General features: G+C 35.6%; 1 protein-coding gene across 13 annotated transcripts in view; it reads right to left on the bottom strand.

The window, feature by feature from the left end:
- The window catches only part of SOX6 (SRY-box transcription factor 6), a 384531-nt gene that overhangs the window by 257758 nt on the left and 110055 nt on the right, over positions 1-16718 (bottom strand). Inside the window, exon 1 of one of the 13 annotated variants that reach the window (XM_013370080.3) lies at positions 15404-15543. The exons of the other annotated variants lie outside the window; for them this stretch is intronic. The gene's annotated coding sequence lies outside the window, so the exon portion shown is untranslated. Of the gene's footprint in view, positions 1-15403; positions 15544-16718 lie in introns of those variants that run through there. 13 annotated transcript variants of the gene reach the window in all.

Here is a 16718-nt window from a genome sequence, read left to right as displayed (position 1 = left end):
CATAGTTTTCTGGCTTCAGACTTAAATGCATACATGCACATGCTCACACCATCCCTTCTTAAATTTCCTTTGAGGTTTCAGTGTACTGCTATTTTACCCTCAGGAGCTGCTTCTCCCCACAACCTCTGCACTACACTCTTTTCTACCGTTCACAATGGCCAGTTGCCTATACTGGCAAGAATGCATTTTGTCGCTACTTTGATGAGACACGGCCAAACAGTGAGACATCCAGTATCGACCGAGTGGTCTCGCTGAAGTTATCACTGATCTAAAAGATAAGGAGTTCATTACTCATTCCCTGCTCTCGCAGAAGGTACCATTTCCCAGGTCCAATGAGTTACTTATCACCTCCTTTGAGGCCTATAGCTGTACTTGTAATAAGATTAATAAAATAGATCTCAGATAGCTCTGTATAAAAAGACAACTTGAGTAGGGAACAGGAACAAAATTCTAGAAGGGAACTTCTTGTATCTTTGGAGAGACAGAAGCTACATCTGTAAACTGAGCCTAACTGCAAAAGAGAAGAATTCCCATGTCAAGCTGGATTCATACACACGGGAATGTGTGTGTGTAGATATATAACTCATGTATATACATGTATATATGTTTCTTTGTGTGTGCATACATTTGTTATATACAAGATTCAGATTCTATGTATGTGAAAAGAATACGTGATATATCCTTGTGGCTTTCTTCCCTGTACCCTGTTGTCCAGATGTAAGCTGTAAAACACATCCAAGTTCCTTAGAAAGGGGAGTGTCGAGCCAGGGGGTTCAGGCTGAGCTGTTGCAGTTATCACTCCATTGAAAATGAACAACAAATTCAAATAACAGAGGCCGTATTTGATTCTTGATCTTTCGGGGTTTTCTTTGTCTAGTTCCTACCCCCACAGTCTCACTTCTCTCCCACCCTTCCCCACTTAGCATAAAGTTATGATGCCCTTTAATCATGAATGGAATTCCCAGATTATTATTTTAGAGGCTTAACTGGTTCTCCGTGTTTTTAACATGCTTACCACTTATACAAAGAAGTTTTTTCATATGTCTTTCAGCAAATATAGAAATAGGTTTGGAGTCAGTATTCATTTTAATAGTTTTGACAGATAGTCACATTTATTTCCAAATATTTCTTTTTTTCCTGATTGCACTTTTGCATCACGCTGCATGCAGTTGCACTACACACCCATCTATAAACCTGGATTTATCACCAGCAAGTAGAATATCTCCATCCTTAAAGTAATTTTTATAAAAACTTATATGACCTGGACAATGTTCACTTTACATCTATAAACCTGGATTTATCACGAGCAAGTAGAATATCTCCATCCTTAAGGTAATTTTTATAAAAACTTATATGACCTGGACAATGTTCACTGTACAAAACTGTAAATATATGTAAGAGTGAGACTGTTGGCACCTCACTTTGCCTTCTGTGTGTTTATTTCCAGGTAATCCCAGCTGAGAGCTTTCTAGTGCTGTCACTATGGCCGATTTTATATTGGATATTTTTCTCAATACAGATGTGTAGCTATTTTGCCTTTACTTCTCTGTAAATGCCATATGGACAGAAATCATTGAGTCACCAGATCATACATTTATTTTTATGATATATTATGCTGTTTGATGTCATGTTGACATCTAATTGATGTTGGTTTTGCTTTTTTTTTGTCTTTGTTTTGTTTCTTGGTTTCAATAAAAAGAGAATTTAAAAAGGGCTGTAGAGTGATGACTTAAGGCACTGACAGACATGAACATAGTACGCATCGCTTTTATGATGTGCTGCTGAGTAATTGGGTATATTTCTAGCTTTAGATAACATATAGGAGACCTCTGAATTTTTACTGTATAGTGAAGTATTTGTGTAAGCCTAGCCTATAACCTCAAAAGATTTTTTTTTCTCTAGCAAGAAGTACATACAGAACATGTTTTCAATAAGGGCTTAACCCGTGATTTAAGAGTCAATAAAGAAAGGTTTTCCATAAAGAAATGAGAAAGCAACAATAGAACTAAAATACAACATACCAAAGATTAAATATGTTCCATCAGCACAAGAGTGTCTTTGTACGGTAAAGAGCAGAAGAGGATGATAAATAGTAAAATGGTATGTATGTCAAAAGAAAAATAAATGCAATTTAGACAAAGTACACACTTATTAACAGGGAACATCATTTACAGTTATTCAGATGGGAGGAAGGCAAGGATGAAACTAGCAGAGAATGTATTTCACAATGTGAAGTCACATTCATCTTGGTTCAGAATTTGCTCCCCCCACTACAGCTGGAAAATAAAAATACCAGTGAAATCCTTGCTAGAATAAAATTAATGCCTAAATGTCCAGTCACCTCAGCAGAATCAGGATTTCACTCAAGGTATATTAAGGTGCAGTTGCACTAAGCAGACCTCCTGGATCACCAATGGGAACAGGTCCAGGCTTCCCCCCCTGGTTCCTGCAGTGTACACGCTGCAGACAGCACCAGCTCAACAGCCTTGACACCCACTGGCCTTTTTAGAGACCCGCTCTCACTCATCCTCCCGCTGAATGGCAAGTGACAGGGCCAATAAATGCCTGGGGCTCTTCCAGGTGGCTTTACCAGGCACTGGTTTTGGGGACACAGAGAGGGAAGGAGGGAAGGAGGCACTTTGGAAACAAGTGCAGAGACCAGGTTAAGCTTAGACCAGTGAAAGGCAGATTAACCTGCCTGGCAGAGTGAATGCTCACCCAGCACCTGCAGAAAGCTACCATTTGAAACTAACTGAAAGGTTGCAGAGAAATTATTTCTGCCTGGTAATATGCTATGAGAAGATTTGGGAGCACCTCCTCTCTGTTTCCCAGAAATGTTACAAAAATGGCCAGATGTAAACCTAGTTTTTCAAACATTTCAAGTTTTGAGCTAGAAGGATGCAAATATGTTACCAGATTCTATTGCTCCCTGCAGAACCACAGGGTTTCCCAGCAGTGTTCCAATCCAGTCTGTGAAAACTGGTGAGTCACCTTCCACAAAGAAAAGCAACTACAATCAAGTACATCTATAACACAACTGAAAATACAAAACAGAAAGAAAATCACCATTTCATTCTGCATACAAGAAGCATGTTACAGAATAGTTCCATAGACACTGCCCATGATGCTCTAATATTTCCAAATAAACTGACTCAAAATACATATGGATGTATCAGAGAGGCAAAAAAAGGTAAACTTGAAATGAAGAAGAGAGATTGGGGAAGTTGGAAATTAAGATTAAACAAAGTTCAAAACATAAATGTTTGTTCAGTATTAATTCTAAAAATTGCTACCACTCCTTCTTTGCATACATAATTATACCCAAAATTGGAAAGAGGAACAGAAAGAAAACGAGAGTTATAATTCCATCAATAATTATCTGGAGAAGATGGAAATTTTTTGAGATTCACTCTCCTGATATATGGTGTCAGTAGAAACCAGACAGGGAATTAAAGCCTATAATTCACAATATGCATGTTTTTACTGCACATGACACATAAATCTAAGGACAAAGTGGTAGATCTGAAATATACATCTCAAAACACCCATCCTCAAAGCTCCTTCTTAACTACCTCTCTCAAAATCCCAAGCTGTCCCAGAAATATTTTGGTTATGGTCTAATCTACTCTACATGACCTTTGCAGAAATGATTCTTTGCAACTCTGGCAAGTTTATTTTTCTACCACTTTTGTTAGATGAATGACGACTCCTTCTATTTGAAAGGAAGTTCTCAGAATCCCTGTATTATAGGACTATTATTGCCAGAACTCATTTAGCTCTTGCTATGTTCTGAAAGCTAGAAATTATAAACACATACCTCATTCAAGATAGTACACACAAGCACTAAAATAATACAAATTATTTCAGTAAAGTACATTATAACTACAAAAAGAATGAAATCAGAAACCTTTATGAACACCAGACAACAGCTTCAATTCTTAAATCATCACTTCACACAACTTTTGTTTTTTTCTAAACTCACTTTGATATTTTTGCTTATTAAACCCAATTGCTATACAAGTTGGTGTTAGATGCTCTTGCAGAAATTTACTGATCCAGTTTAAACCATATTATCCTGACATAACATATTATATGGCAGTATAGTGTAGCACCATAGAGACCTATGCCTTGCTCAAATGAGTTGCCATCGTGAGACTCCTACAATTTTTACCTCCAGCCACCAATCGTCTTCAGTATTTTACACTTTTCTAAAACAGATATTTCTACACCTTCTGATTAATCATCAAGTCTGTGTGCACTATAGGACATGGACACAAACATTTAAACAGAAATGCTCCACTGTAATTCTAAGAGCATGAAAAATATTTCCAGAAAGAGAACAAATAAAGAGAACTTAAAAATTAACTGGGTATTCCCGCTTCCTAAATCTGGAGATGGAAAACAACACTTCACCTTTATCAATATGGCTTAGTAGTTCTCTCTAGTAATGCAAGAATGAGAAGACATGAAGAAGTCAAGTAAATACATAAGAATTAAAGTAGTAAAAGGAGGGAGAATCCTTCTAACTACATCATGGACAGTGTCAATAAATGTGAATTAAGAAAATTTCCTCCCCTAAAAAAATCCCAGAGAAGTATATAAATTATTTGCAGTATTATTATCACTCCGGCAACATTATAATATATTTGTTTCATTAACAATCCATTCCCTGTAATTCTAAGAACTACAAACTGAATTATGATTGTCACACCAACATAATCTAAACTACGAACAATACTATCACTAAAAAGTATCCGGGTTTTTATGAAAGTTTTGAGGAGGTAATCTGATTTTAAGACTGTCACACTTTTAAGCAAATGTAGATTGACTTAAAGTAAACATTGCAGGAGGGAGCTCATGCTCTAGGCTTCACCAAGCAATCAGCAAGGCATCTGACACGCTACAGAAAACCTGCAAAATCCAGCAAATAAATCATGTAACACCCATTCAGTATCCTACAAAGCACACAGTGGGGAGCTGACACATTATTAACTGACTGTAATTTTCACAAACTGTAACATACTAAGAGCTTTATGACATACATGTGGTGAAATATATTTTTATATATTATAAATGCACATGTTTTTAAAGCACATTAATCAAGATACTTCCATGAAATCATTGGTCATGTTTGTTTTCAAGTCAGTGGCATAAAAAAATGTTTATTACTATAGCAGGCAGACTTGGGAAGCACCTCCATCTCATGACTTCACTCTAACAAAATCACAAGCTTTTGGTGATATGGTTGTACTATGTTACATGGCAAAGGGACCAACCTGAGCAACAGAAGAGATAACCTTGGGACAGCTTATTGTCCCAAAGCAGTGCTTCCCTTGAATATGAGCTTTTATATCAAATTATGTTTTATACAAACTTGCTGAAAACCTGCTCTTTCAATGAAAAAAAAATCCACAAGGGAAAATACAGGTTCCAGGGAAGCCCTAATGCCATCCAGAAGGAAAGAACTGAAGATGACATGACACAGACCTCAGCTTTCAACCAAAGCACCTTTCCTTTTGCCTTAGTAAAGATTTATACAACTTTACAGATGCAAACCTCACCTGCCTCTTTCAGGAACAGCAAAAAGCGATTCTGCAAATGACAGAACATTGGCTTTTGAATCCTTATATTGTTCTGCCATACACAGGAACAACTTGAGGTCCCAAAGGTTTGTGGCAGAAAATGGCACTTTGCCAGCTGTCATTACCGCCTGCCAACCTGTAGATGATCTTCATGTACTCTACTTCATCTGATACTTTCATATTTACAACCCTTTACAACTCAGCAGTTTCTATTTAAATAAAAGTAGACGAGATTTAAAAAAATAAACCTAAAGTAGAAAACACAGGCTAGATGTGAAAGCTGAAAGCATTTTCCTCTCTATTGTTCATTATTCTTTAATGTATCATTCTCTTCCTGCATGTAGGCCAAAAAAAATAAATCCAATGTAAACACAAAAGGCAAATACTTTTGAAGGCCAAGCAAATATTTGAAAGGCAAAAAGGAGATTCTGCTTTTATCTCTAGATCACCCTACAATTTAATGGTTACTGGAGAGGGGTTTCTCTCTCTCTTTCTTTCTTTCTTTCTTTCTTTCTTCTCCTTCTTTCTTCTCTTTCTCTTTATTTCAGGAAATGCAGAAGGGGCAGGTCCACACTTCACAGTTCATGGATAGTTATCAACCTATAAACTATAACCATGGGTTAACAAAGGTCAGATAACTATATTATGCTTGTTATCAGAGCAGAGGAAAAAAAATGCATTATCAAAAGGCTATAATGCAACAAACAAATGTGTTAAAAATCTTGATCCAATATTATTTTTCAATTATGAAGATTATGTGCCTGACCTTGTAATCTGATGTATATAATTTATGAACAAAATGCAGATGCTTTATGGAGCTTAATGGTCTTTATGAGGTTTCTCAAAATTAAAGTAACACCACTCCACAGACTAGAGAGAAAGACTTGGGCCTTTGGCTGTGTCAGTAGTATTAAATAATACCACAATATAAGAAAAATTAATACCTGCTAAAATGGAAAAGCTGGTAAACCATTAGCAGGAAGCCCACAATCACCTAGTAGAAACAGTAAATTGCTACCTAGCTGAGTATACGGAACCGATTTCAAAAAAGTTGCTTGGTGGGAATAAAGCTCTTGAAACCAAAATGGAAAACAAGCACCTTTTTTTGTCACCTTCTTACTAGTCCACAGTTCTCAGGTCACTACTCAACACAAATGACAAGTGTTCAGTGGTTCAATAAAATGGGTTGATGCTCTCAGGCCAATAGCAAATCTTTACCAGACACATGTGAATCCCAGCAGTTCCTCAAGACAGATACTATCTGGTCCTCTCATTCAGAGTAGGATCATAACATATTGTTGGAAATACAAATGAAAGCTACATCAAGGGCCTCACCCATCTTACGAGTAAAAAATATCTGCTGAGTTCTTTATGGTGTAACCTTTCAAGAAACACAAATTGAAAATAAAACCTCTGTAACTCCTTATAATGAGAACCAGTGCTTTCTTAAATTGTATGCAAAATAAATAAATTATAAGTAAAATAAAGCCATCAATGGCAGCATTAGTAAAAATACTGATGAATTAAGGTAAGGACTTTTTATAGCAACAACTATAGGGAGAGAAAAAAAAAAAAAAGGCCATACTGTTTCATTTATTGCTTGCTTAGAATAGCAAGAAAAGAATAAGAAGGAAAAAAAAAAGAGAAGAATATACTGATCAAGAAAGGAAAGGAGAGCTCTGTCTCAGAGCTCCACAATAAAATACAGTCTTAGCCTCTGTCTATGAGATAGTATTAAGTAAATATATATACCGTGAGGTAGAACTTTCAGCTTAACTAGTTAGCTGGTGAGAGTGAAATTTGTTACATCAGAAGGACAGCATTTGGTAGTTTGCCCCAAAATCCATTTCTATAATAAGGTTAATGGCGTAATCAATAACAATTCTCACTCAGTTACCCAGTTAGATCTTCTTCTCCTATATAGATAAAAATTCCTGAAAATGAAATATGTAAGTTTCGATTCTTCATTCTGTACTTCTGTGTTGTATCTTACATTCATCAACAGCTGAAGTATGGTATAACATATTATAGCACTTGTTAATATGATTTTCATCCTGCAAATGTTCTTCTAAACACTAAAATAAAATTATGGCATTACAAAGGATTACATTTCTCTGAATTTTCAACTATATTTCTCTGGGTAATTATGGACTGATAGGGGTTATTTAAGGATCATCAGCTATACGACTTTTAAAAAAATGTATGAACAAATATATTTCAGCAAAAAGATCACTCAGAATGTAAACAAAAAAGAAGTGACTTTGGGGTTGATCACCTGCTCACTGACTTCAGGGGTGTAAGAAAACATTTTATATATGTCCAAGCTATAAAGTAGGTGTATTATATTCTATTTGACAGAAAAGTTATAAACACTCCTTTTAACTACAGACGCTTGATTGGCAAAGCAGGATTAATACTAAAAAAAATGATTAATATTTGCTTACTCTTGTAGGAATTATTTATAGATACAAGCTATAAAATAATAAAAATCTGAATTCTAGCATTTAAAAAAAATCTAATTAAGCACCTGAAAGATATTTTGACTAGGTTCATTTTCACTTTTCACGGTGCAACATCACGTTGAAAGATTATGCCATTCCGCAGGAGAAGGCAACAGAAACAAGAAGAAAAGGAATTATGTTGCAGACTACCACATAAATTAGGGGACACCAGCCCTTCACAGTGAGATTTATTAAGATGATGAGCATGGTACTACTACAGATATTGCCAGGAACCTCATTTTCTTGTGCCTTTTCTCTTGAAGCCCTTGTAAAAGAAATAAAGGTGGCAAAGAACATTGATATGATCGCTACAATCTCTAAAAACAATTTTATAAATATCTTAGGTAGTAAGCAAACATGTACAATGTCTAATTCTCTATCTGCTTAGTCTTAGAAATCCTGAAAGTACCAGGTAGAATGCCAGGATGGCTACAGGTCCATTTCTATGCTAGAACAGAGCCATGTCTTTCATAAGTAAAGCTCCTGACAATAGCCTGGAAGACTCATAAGCATTCTAGTCTACTACTGATTTTATCAACAAATTCTCAATATTTTGGCTGATAGAGGATTACTCCTCTAAATTCTAGAACACCACCTCCGAAAATAGAATTATATATAAGCTAGGCACTATATATAAGGAAGGGTGAAGTTTTGTGCCTAATATTAATATGAAAATTATATAGGGCATTACTATGCATATGTGCATAAATGACCATTAGACAGATGCATGTGTATGTTCACATATGTATACATGCAAATAAATGTACATATTTGCATATACAGAAATACATATAAATAGTGGACAAAACAGGCTTGTATGCATGCATGTGTATTTGTGCATATTTTTATATACAGACCTACATAAACATGTCAGTAAAAAAAAAATATATTTGCTGTATATAACTATATGTTGTTTAGACAAACACACCTACACATTATATGGAAAGAATTCAGTAAGCTAATTGTTATCAACAGAGACTACAATAACTGATATAGTGTATTATATTGCAGCATCTCTGTTTGTTCACAATTCTTCTAAAACATGGATCATTTCCTAGACTGGCTCTGAAAACTACAGGACAGGTTTACAAAGCAATATATTTTTTTAATAACAATAAATATTATTTTTTCTTTCAGTTGCTTACTGTGTGGTTCAGTCTCTCTAGACTTGGTTTGTATCAGTCAATCCATTTTGTATGATGTTAATAATTTATGAAGATGTATTCAGACATATGGGAACATTTTTTAAACTAAAAGAATTGCTGCACTGCTGGAGGTGCAGAAGTAAAATCAGAACACCACCACTGATTAATTAAAATTCAACTAAAATTAGTTGTGTTTCAGCAGTACAGGTGAAGTAAAGTAAATCATTCTTCCTACATATCCCTCTATGCTGTTGAAAGTGTGTGAGCAATTTTGTTTCTATGACTTCTGTGGTCATCTACCACCTAAGGTATGTTGATTGTACTCTTAAAGGCTAATGGTATGATAGTGAGAAAAAGAAAAAGATAGAGAAAAAGACAGAGAAAAAGAAAAAGGAAAAGGAAAAGGAAAAGGAAAAGAAAAAGAAAAAGAAAAAGAAAAAGAAAAAGAAAAAGAAAAAGAAAAAGAAAAAGAAAAAGAAAAAGAAAAAGAAAAAGAAAAAGAAAAAGAAAAAGAAAAAGAAAAAGAAAAAGAAAAAGAAAAAGAAAAAGAAAAAGAAAAAGAGAAAAAGGAAAAAAGAAAAGCAGGAAAAAGCTCAATAAATGATTTGGTGGCACCAAGCTTCCAGCTTCCTTTCTAATTAATTCCCTGAAAACAACGGGTTTAGGAAAACGGAAAAATTACATTTCTCATACAATGGAGAAATTATTATTGATATTAGCAGATCAAACACTTCTTATTCTTTCCCTTCTTTGCTTGCTATAATGCAAACAGTTAAAAGCAGATAGCAGAAGACAGAGGGCACAGTGACTCTGGATTATATGTCACAGCTGTAGAGTACAGAGAAAACAACCCTAATAAAGCCCATACACTCACTTCAGAACTGTATCACTATAGCTCAAAGCAGAGTCTGACCCTCCCCAAAACTGAGAACTGCTATTACTGATCATTGTTTTAGTTGACTTCGACATGAATTCCAAAACTTGGCTCTTTCTTTGAAATAAGAAGTCTAGGCAAGTATGCACTGAATTCCTAGATCTGAACCCTGACAAGTAAGCGAAACTTATTATTCTTTTTTTTGTTTTAAACACAGCAGCTGCTTTCCTAATAGGAATTTAAAACAAAACAATATTTCTCTCCTGCAAGGTTTTATTTGGCCTTTATATTAAACAACACTCTAGATTAGTAATCAGGTTTACCAGACAGTTGTCACGGGGTCACTAGCAGCTACTTTGTTTTCCCTCTAAACTGTGCTCTGTCATGCGATGACAGCATTAAATGAACTACAACTGATGCAAAAAGCAGAAAGAAGAATCAACAAACTAAAATATTTCTTTCAAAGCAGAAGCAGTCTATTGAAAAAGCACAGACAAGAACGATCCAGCATGAGCACTAGCAAACCATATATATTACCTCGATAAATGCTAACAGCTCGCCCTGGTAAAGCAAGAAGAAAGACGTGATTTAGCTCACATTTTTCATGCAAAAACAGGGATGTATGCTTCCATGTATGACTTTTTTAAAATCCAAGTTAATAGGGAAGTAGAACAAATGTCTTTAAATTGGAATGAAACAAGTACGGTCGTGAAGAAGAGCCCATTTTGAAGGAAAAAGAACACAGTTAGGATTTTCCTGCTGCAATTCTCACTAAGGTTTAAACAGATGCTTCTACCACTGTAAAATGAAAGGAAAGTCGCATATGCAGAAAAAAGACTATACAGCAGACAAACTGGTATGTCTTGTTTACATCATCGATCCCTGTCCAGAGGTAGAAACGCCAAAAGGATGTCACTGAGTAGTAGTGGCATCTGTGCATCGGAGCTGCTGTTGAAGCGCCAGCGTTGGCCTCCACCCAGCGCCATGGACTTGGGCTGGTTTGACCTATTTAAGCAGAAGCGCCCTGACAAATCTCCGCTCTGTTCTGAACGCTGCGGCTTGCCTCTCACGCCGAACACCTGCACATCTCGATCTCATCAGCCTGGTTAGTAAAACAGACCCGTCTGTGGGACAACAGTCAGTCCACTGTCCTTTGGCTCTCACTAGCTTGGGTGAATACAGTTAGAGCAAATTTGGTGTAGGTTTTGTTTGTTTGTTTTTGTGGGGTTTTTTACTACAATTAAAACATCCGGTCTAAAGGCTTCGGAATAATTAATAACTGCACAAATACTGATTTGTACTGTCTTTGGAAGAAATACCAACAGATTCTCCTCTAGCAGCTACAAAAATACAAGCAAAGCCCATGTAGTAAAGACAGTCAGGGGATTACATTTTTCAGTTCTACGGATGTTATGTACTATCATCCACTACTACCACAGAACTGGATTCAGATGGTGAAAAATTACACATTTGATTGCTCCAGGATTGAGTAGCTGAAAATAATGTGTCCTCAAGAAATACACTGTTTTGTGAGTATGTCTTTTATATATATATATATATATAAAAAAAAAACACTATTGGAATATGTTGGATGTAATAAGTAACACATGTAACTCCTACTTCTGATGAGGAAAAAAAGGAAAGAAAAAAAATATTTTCCTCTAACAGTACATGATTCAATTAACTCTTCAAGCTCTTCTCTCTTTGCAGCTGCTTAAAATATAATTACTTTCCTTAAGACAGTAAAAATGCTGTTCCCAAATGCAGAATGAAGTCTTACAAGATTTCTCTCTGTGTTATCAGAGCTAGACCAAGTGCTAAGAAACATCTATGTACCTAAGTGGCAGTTTTGAAAAACACAGAACACTTAGCAGCTTGCACTGAAACCAAAACCCACGAGGCACTAGGCCTGTTTTATTCAGGTGTTTATACTAGGTTGGCTTAATATTTTTTTTTTTTTCAGTTCTAACATTTTACAATTTATTTTCTTCTAGAAGGAAAGTTCTAATGTTTCTATAATCTCTCCTTAATATTTTGTAGAAATAGATACCTATATGTTAGTTTGCCCTGGATTTATACTTTTTCATGGCACAACCTTGTAATTTTACACCAGACCACTCTAAGCTGCTGATGCTCCATAAGGACTTTGGAAAAGCCAGAGTTGTTCATGAGCTCTTTTGGTAATACAACAGCATGAAGCCTGGCTAAGCACCAGCTGCACCATATTTCTCTACTTGTTTATGAAAGAGTTTCCCTTTCATTGTGTGGATAACTGATCTTAGCCATAGCTAATGAGATATGAGCTTCCTTGAACTATACAGCTCTACACTGCATCTTACAACATACTTCAGTGTTATCCATATAGCTTCAGTGAGCCCCTAATGAACTCAAACACATTCTCTCTCCAATACTGTTCATCACAGACAAGGTGTGGTCCAAGGAACAAAAGTAACCTGGCCAAACCTTTGACCTGGCCATTTGCTTCTGTAGACAAGCTTCTTGCTGGTTACCACCAGGTTTTTTAAAAGTAGAGAATCAAGCGACATAGAGATATTTATGCTCCACCCTTACCCATCATCTCATCTTACTGTCCCAACCACGTAGTGACAAGAGCGGCTTGCTCGCTGCGGGCTAACTGCTCCAGCAGCCTCCCCTAAATTGCAGCTGTTTTTCCAGATGGATGGCTAGTTACTCAGAGACCTCTGGAAATTCATCACTTCTCAACCTTAAGTCTTTAAACAGGCTGAGAGATACAGAGTCTGCATTGAAGAAAATGCAACAGCTTTACTTAAACATGAAAACCCTGCTCAGGCAAACTAGTTCCACTAAATCAGATGACGTTCTTATCAATCTATTCCAGACACTTTTTTTTTTTAATACACAACTGAGAAGCTCCAACTGGCACAAAAGCTGTAGAGTCATGCTGGTAGGGGGAGTTTTTTCACAAGTTACACTATGAAATTTTTTAAACAAGTCACTGGAATGGGCACAAAAATACAGTTTCTGCTTGATATCTTCTGTTTCCATTTCTTATTTAAGAATATTACTTTCATCACAGTTGATCTAAATAATAATAATTAAATAACAGTTAGTTTACACTGGCTTACATGTGGAGGGGTTCAAGACTTTCTCTTCAGCTGCAGGTCATATTGGGTGATTTAGTATTCTGCCAATAAGCTAATACATACAATACATTTTAAAATTATTATTATTATAGTCTGACAGTTGGTCCAGTACAGTGATAGAGCTCAGATGTCAACTACATATACATACAAAATATAATAAATCCTGAAATACTACTTCAAAATCCAACCAATTTGTCTAATTTGTGGGTTAGTACACACATAAGTAAATCAATGACCTTTATCATTCCAAATAAGCATACAGCAACTTTTATTTTGTTTGGGTGTTCACTTTTTGGTTTGTTTTGTTTTTCCTTTCAATAGCACTACACTAGTTGTTCCTGATGATGTTCCAAGCAGAGCATTCCAAAGAGTCACTCGTGCAGGAAAAGAGTTGAGCAGAACTCTGTTACCAGCTCTTTTCTACTTCTACGTTTAGCTTTCCTGTTCTGAAGCAAGCATACTTCTCCAATACTAGTTAAACGAACTTATCTAATTTAACTTTCATTTTTTCCTTAAACACCTGAGAAACTTCATTTCTCTAATCAGCTTCATACTTTCCTCCACTAATTACAATCTTTTTTTTTCTACATATATAATTTCCTGTGTGACAATTTTTCAGCATCGGTTTTCTTGCTCTTTATATACTTCCTAGATGCTGGTGTTCAAATTCAGGCAAAGTACCTTATTTGTGTTGTCCCCATTCTCTTTAACAATACTCAGATAAAACGTTCCACAAGAAGTTAGTTGCTTTGTGTATACCTGAATACTTAGTACAGCTTCCGAAATGCCATCATTTGTTGCCCTGATAGCTTCATCATCAGGAAATTCTAGGATTTTAATTTACTCTAACGTGATGAGCCACCCATCAGAAAAACCGGCCACAGCTGTCTCTCTGCTCGACTAGGCCAAAGTCACACGGGAAACTACGAAGCCTGTCAGACAAAGGCCACTTCCCCGTTTCACTTGCCTCACTGCCTGTTCTTCCCTTCTTTCCATTTCTCATTTGCCCTAGGCCGTATCTGAATCCCCTTCTCAAAATCAAAAGGTTTCTTCCTTTCTGTATAGCTCATGAAACGTTACCACATAGAACTAAATTGCCACAGGGGCTCTGCCTTCAGATTTGGGTTACTTTCAGTTTTCATTTGTATTTGCATTCTTGTATCACCACAATCCCTTTCATGTAGCCTTCAGGCTATTTCATAGATATAGGCTAAAATGTGGAGATATTAAACTCTTTTCCATCAAGACAGAGAATGTATTAACATCATATACATATTGAATCCCAGCCTACAAGCAAATCAGGATAATTTTAAAAGCTACTAGTTTATGTGACAGCACACAACTTAGGAAAAGTCATTAAATACTGTACACAGACTTTCTAATTTCTGCAGTGTTAGACCATTAGTTAAAAGATCTTACACATATCTCTTATAACAAAATAGTGAAGGCTACATTGAAAAAATAAAAGTTCATCACACCTATTGATTAGTATCAGCAGCACAAATAGACAAATTTCAAAGTTTTCCCAAGACAGAGCTTTGAGTCTTCAGAAAATCACCAAAATTATAAGATTATGTTTAACTGATCTAATGGTTTGGTTTGCATTTCTCTGTATAAACACAGTGATATGTTTACCAAACAGCCATTTCCTTCTAACCCCAGATCATAGATTTTTGAAACAGCACCAAAAAAAGTTTGATAATGAACACATATGTGTTCACAATATCAAAACAAACTTCAATAAATCATTCATACAGTGTGAAAACTGAAGTCTCATAACTGTGAATGAAAGAGTTCTGCAACATAAAAGTTTCCATAAACCTCCACAATATGTTCAAGCACAACTAGACAGACTTACGTAATATATTAGTTTGCAATTGCAAAGGACTCTTCAGGTTTTGTAATCAGCTCTCACACTTAACCACAAACAAGTAAAGAATTATCGTGATATTTCACAGTTAAATACATTGCATAGCTTAGAAATATATCTTCTTACAAAAGTTAAAGTACAAATTTAATTTCTTTCATTCATTTGACTAAACTGAGGATCAACATATGCTGTTACATATGCTCACAGATGAAGTAAATCAACAAAGATTCTTTTTAAAACTAAACATTCTTACAATGAAAAACAGAAAGAAAATACTTTATTCCTTTGAGAAGATGTTTAGCTTACCTGGCTTTGCCATTCCACACCGACAGTCTGAACAATATTATCAGTTCTTCAGGTACTAATTCTTGCTAACTGGAAGGATATTTTCTCTCTTGCTGGATTAATAATCAACTTTCCTGATAGTTCATTTGTAATTCTCTGCTGGTTAACCCTTTGCAGGGTTCCCATTCTGAACTAAGCAGCCTACACTGTTCAGTTCATTTTAATACAAAAATAACAAAACACCTGATAGTACACACATGACAATCAAAGAGCTAAAGAGAAAGTTTAACAATATATTATCTTAAAAGCCTAAAAGCTTATAAATACTTAAAATAAGACTTGCTTTCTCTTAAAGATTCTACTTACTAAGCCTAAGAGCCAATAAACCAATGCATCAACAAACTGAAAGCTGTAAAGTCCAATGGCTCACACGACAGCACACTCTCATGAAGCTAATGCTCAACCTCTCGTCTTCAGTCTACGTGTAAATATGACACATGCCAGCTGAATTCTGAAAATAACGTATTTTATAATTGAACAGTGTGCTGAGAAATTACCACAGTTATCAGTTTGTGCAAGGCCGTCCATCTGTGTTGTCAGAAAGCAAGAGCAAGAGTGGCCAGGAGTAAAAATGAGATAAGAGAGGCCCAGAATAGCTAAAAAGGGGAGTTCAAATAAGGTCAGAACACTTTAAGATCGAATACCTAATAATTACATGTAATGTTATTTTTCAAAGGTAATAGTAGCAAATTACATACATTTTATCAGTTTCATAAGAATTCAATACATTTTGGCAGCTGTGTTGTGAAATGAGTAAAAATATTATAAAACAAACCCAGTAAAGGAGTTTAGAGATCTAGTATAGGAGGGTGAAACATTCTGGAAATCCTGACCTAAAGAAACACGTCTTTGTTTGAGGGATGTAAGATGACTTGGCTTTTAGGATGCTCTAGGAAAAATATGAGAGATGACAGTTCTATTCACTAACAGAAATGCTTTCCTGGTAAATTGTGCTATAGCAGTACTGTACTGCAGTACTTTTGTTTTTTCCTCAGACAAAGGGACAGAGCCTCTGAAAGTTATTGGGTAGCACAGAGGAGACTTGTCTGTTTCCCTTTGTGTAAGAGCAGCCCTATAGAACATCTGTTTTTATACAACTGTAAGTTTCTGCTCTGTCTACTGCTCTCTCTTCTGTAGCACCTAATGTAGTTTTCTGTAAACTTTCTATGATATGTGCCGTAGAATTTATGATAAAATGCAACAAAGTGTTGAAGCAAATTTATTTCATATTTATAGTTAATTTTATTCTGTGAGTGTTTGAAGGAACACCTTTTAA

The sequence above is a fragment of the Columba livia genome, chromosome 5 (genome assembly GCF_036013475.1).
Source record: "Columba livia isolate bColLiv1 breed racing homer chromosome 5, bColLiv1.pat.W.v2, whole genome shotgun sequence".
In the NCBI taxonomy this organism is placed as follows: Eukaryota; Metazoa; Chordata; class Aves; order Columbiformes; family Columbidae; genus Columba; species Columba livia.
The sequence above is the reverse complement of the archived record's forward strand: the minus strand, read 5'-3'. Positions and strand labels throughout refer to the sequence as shown.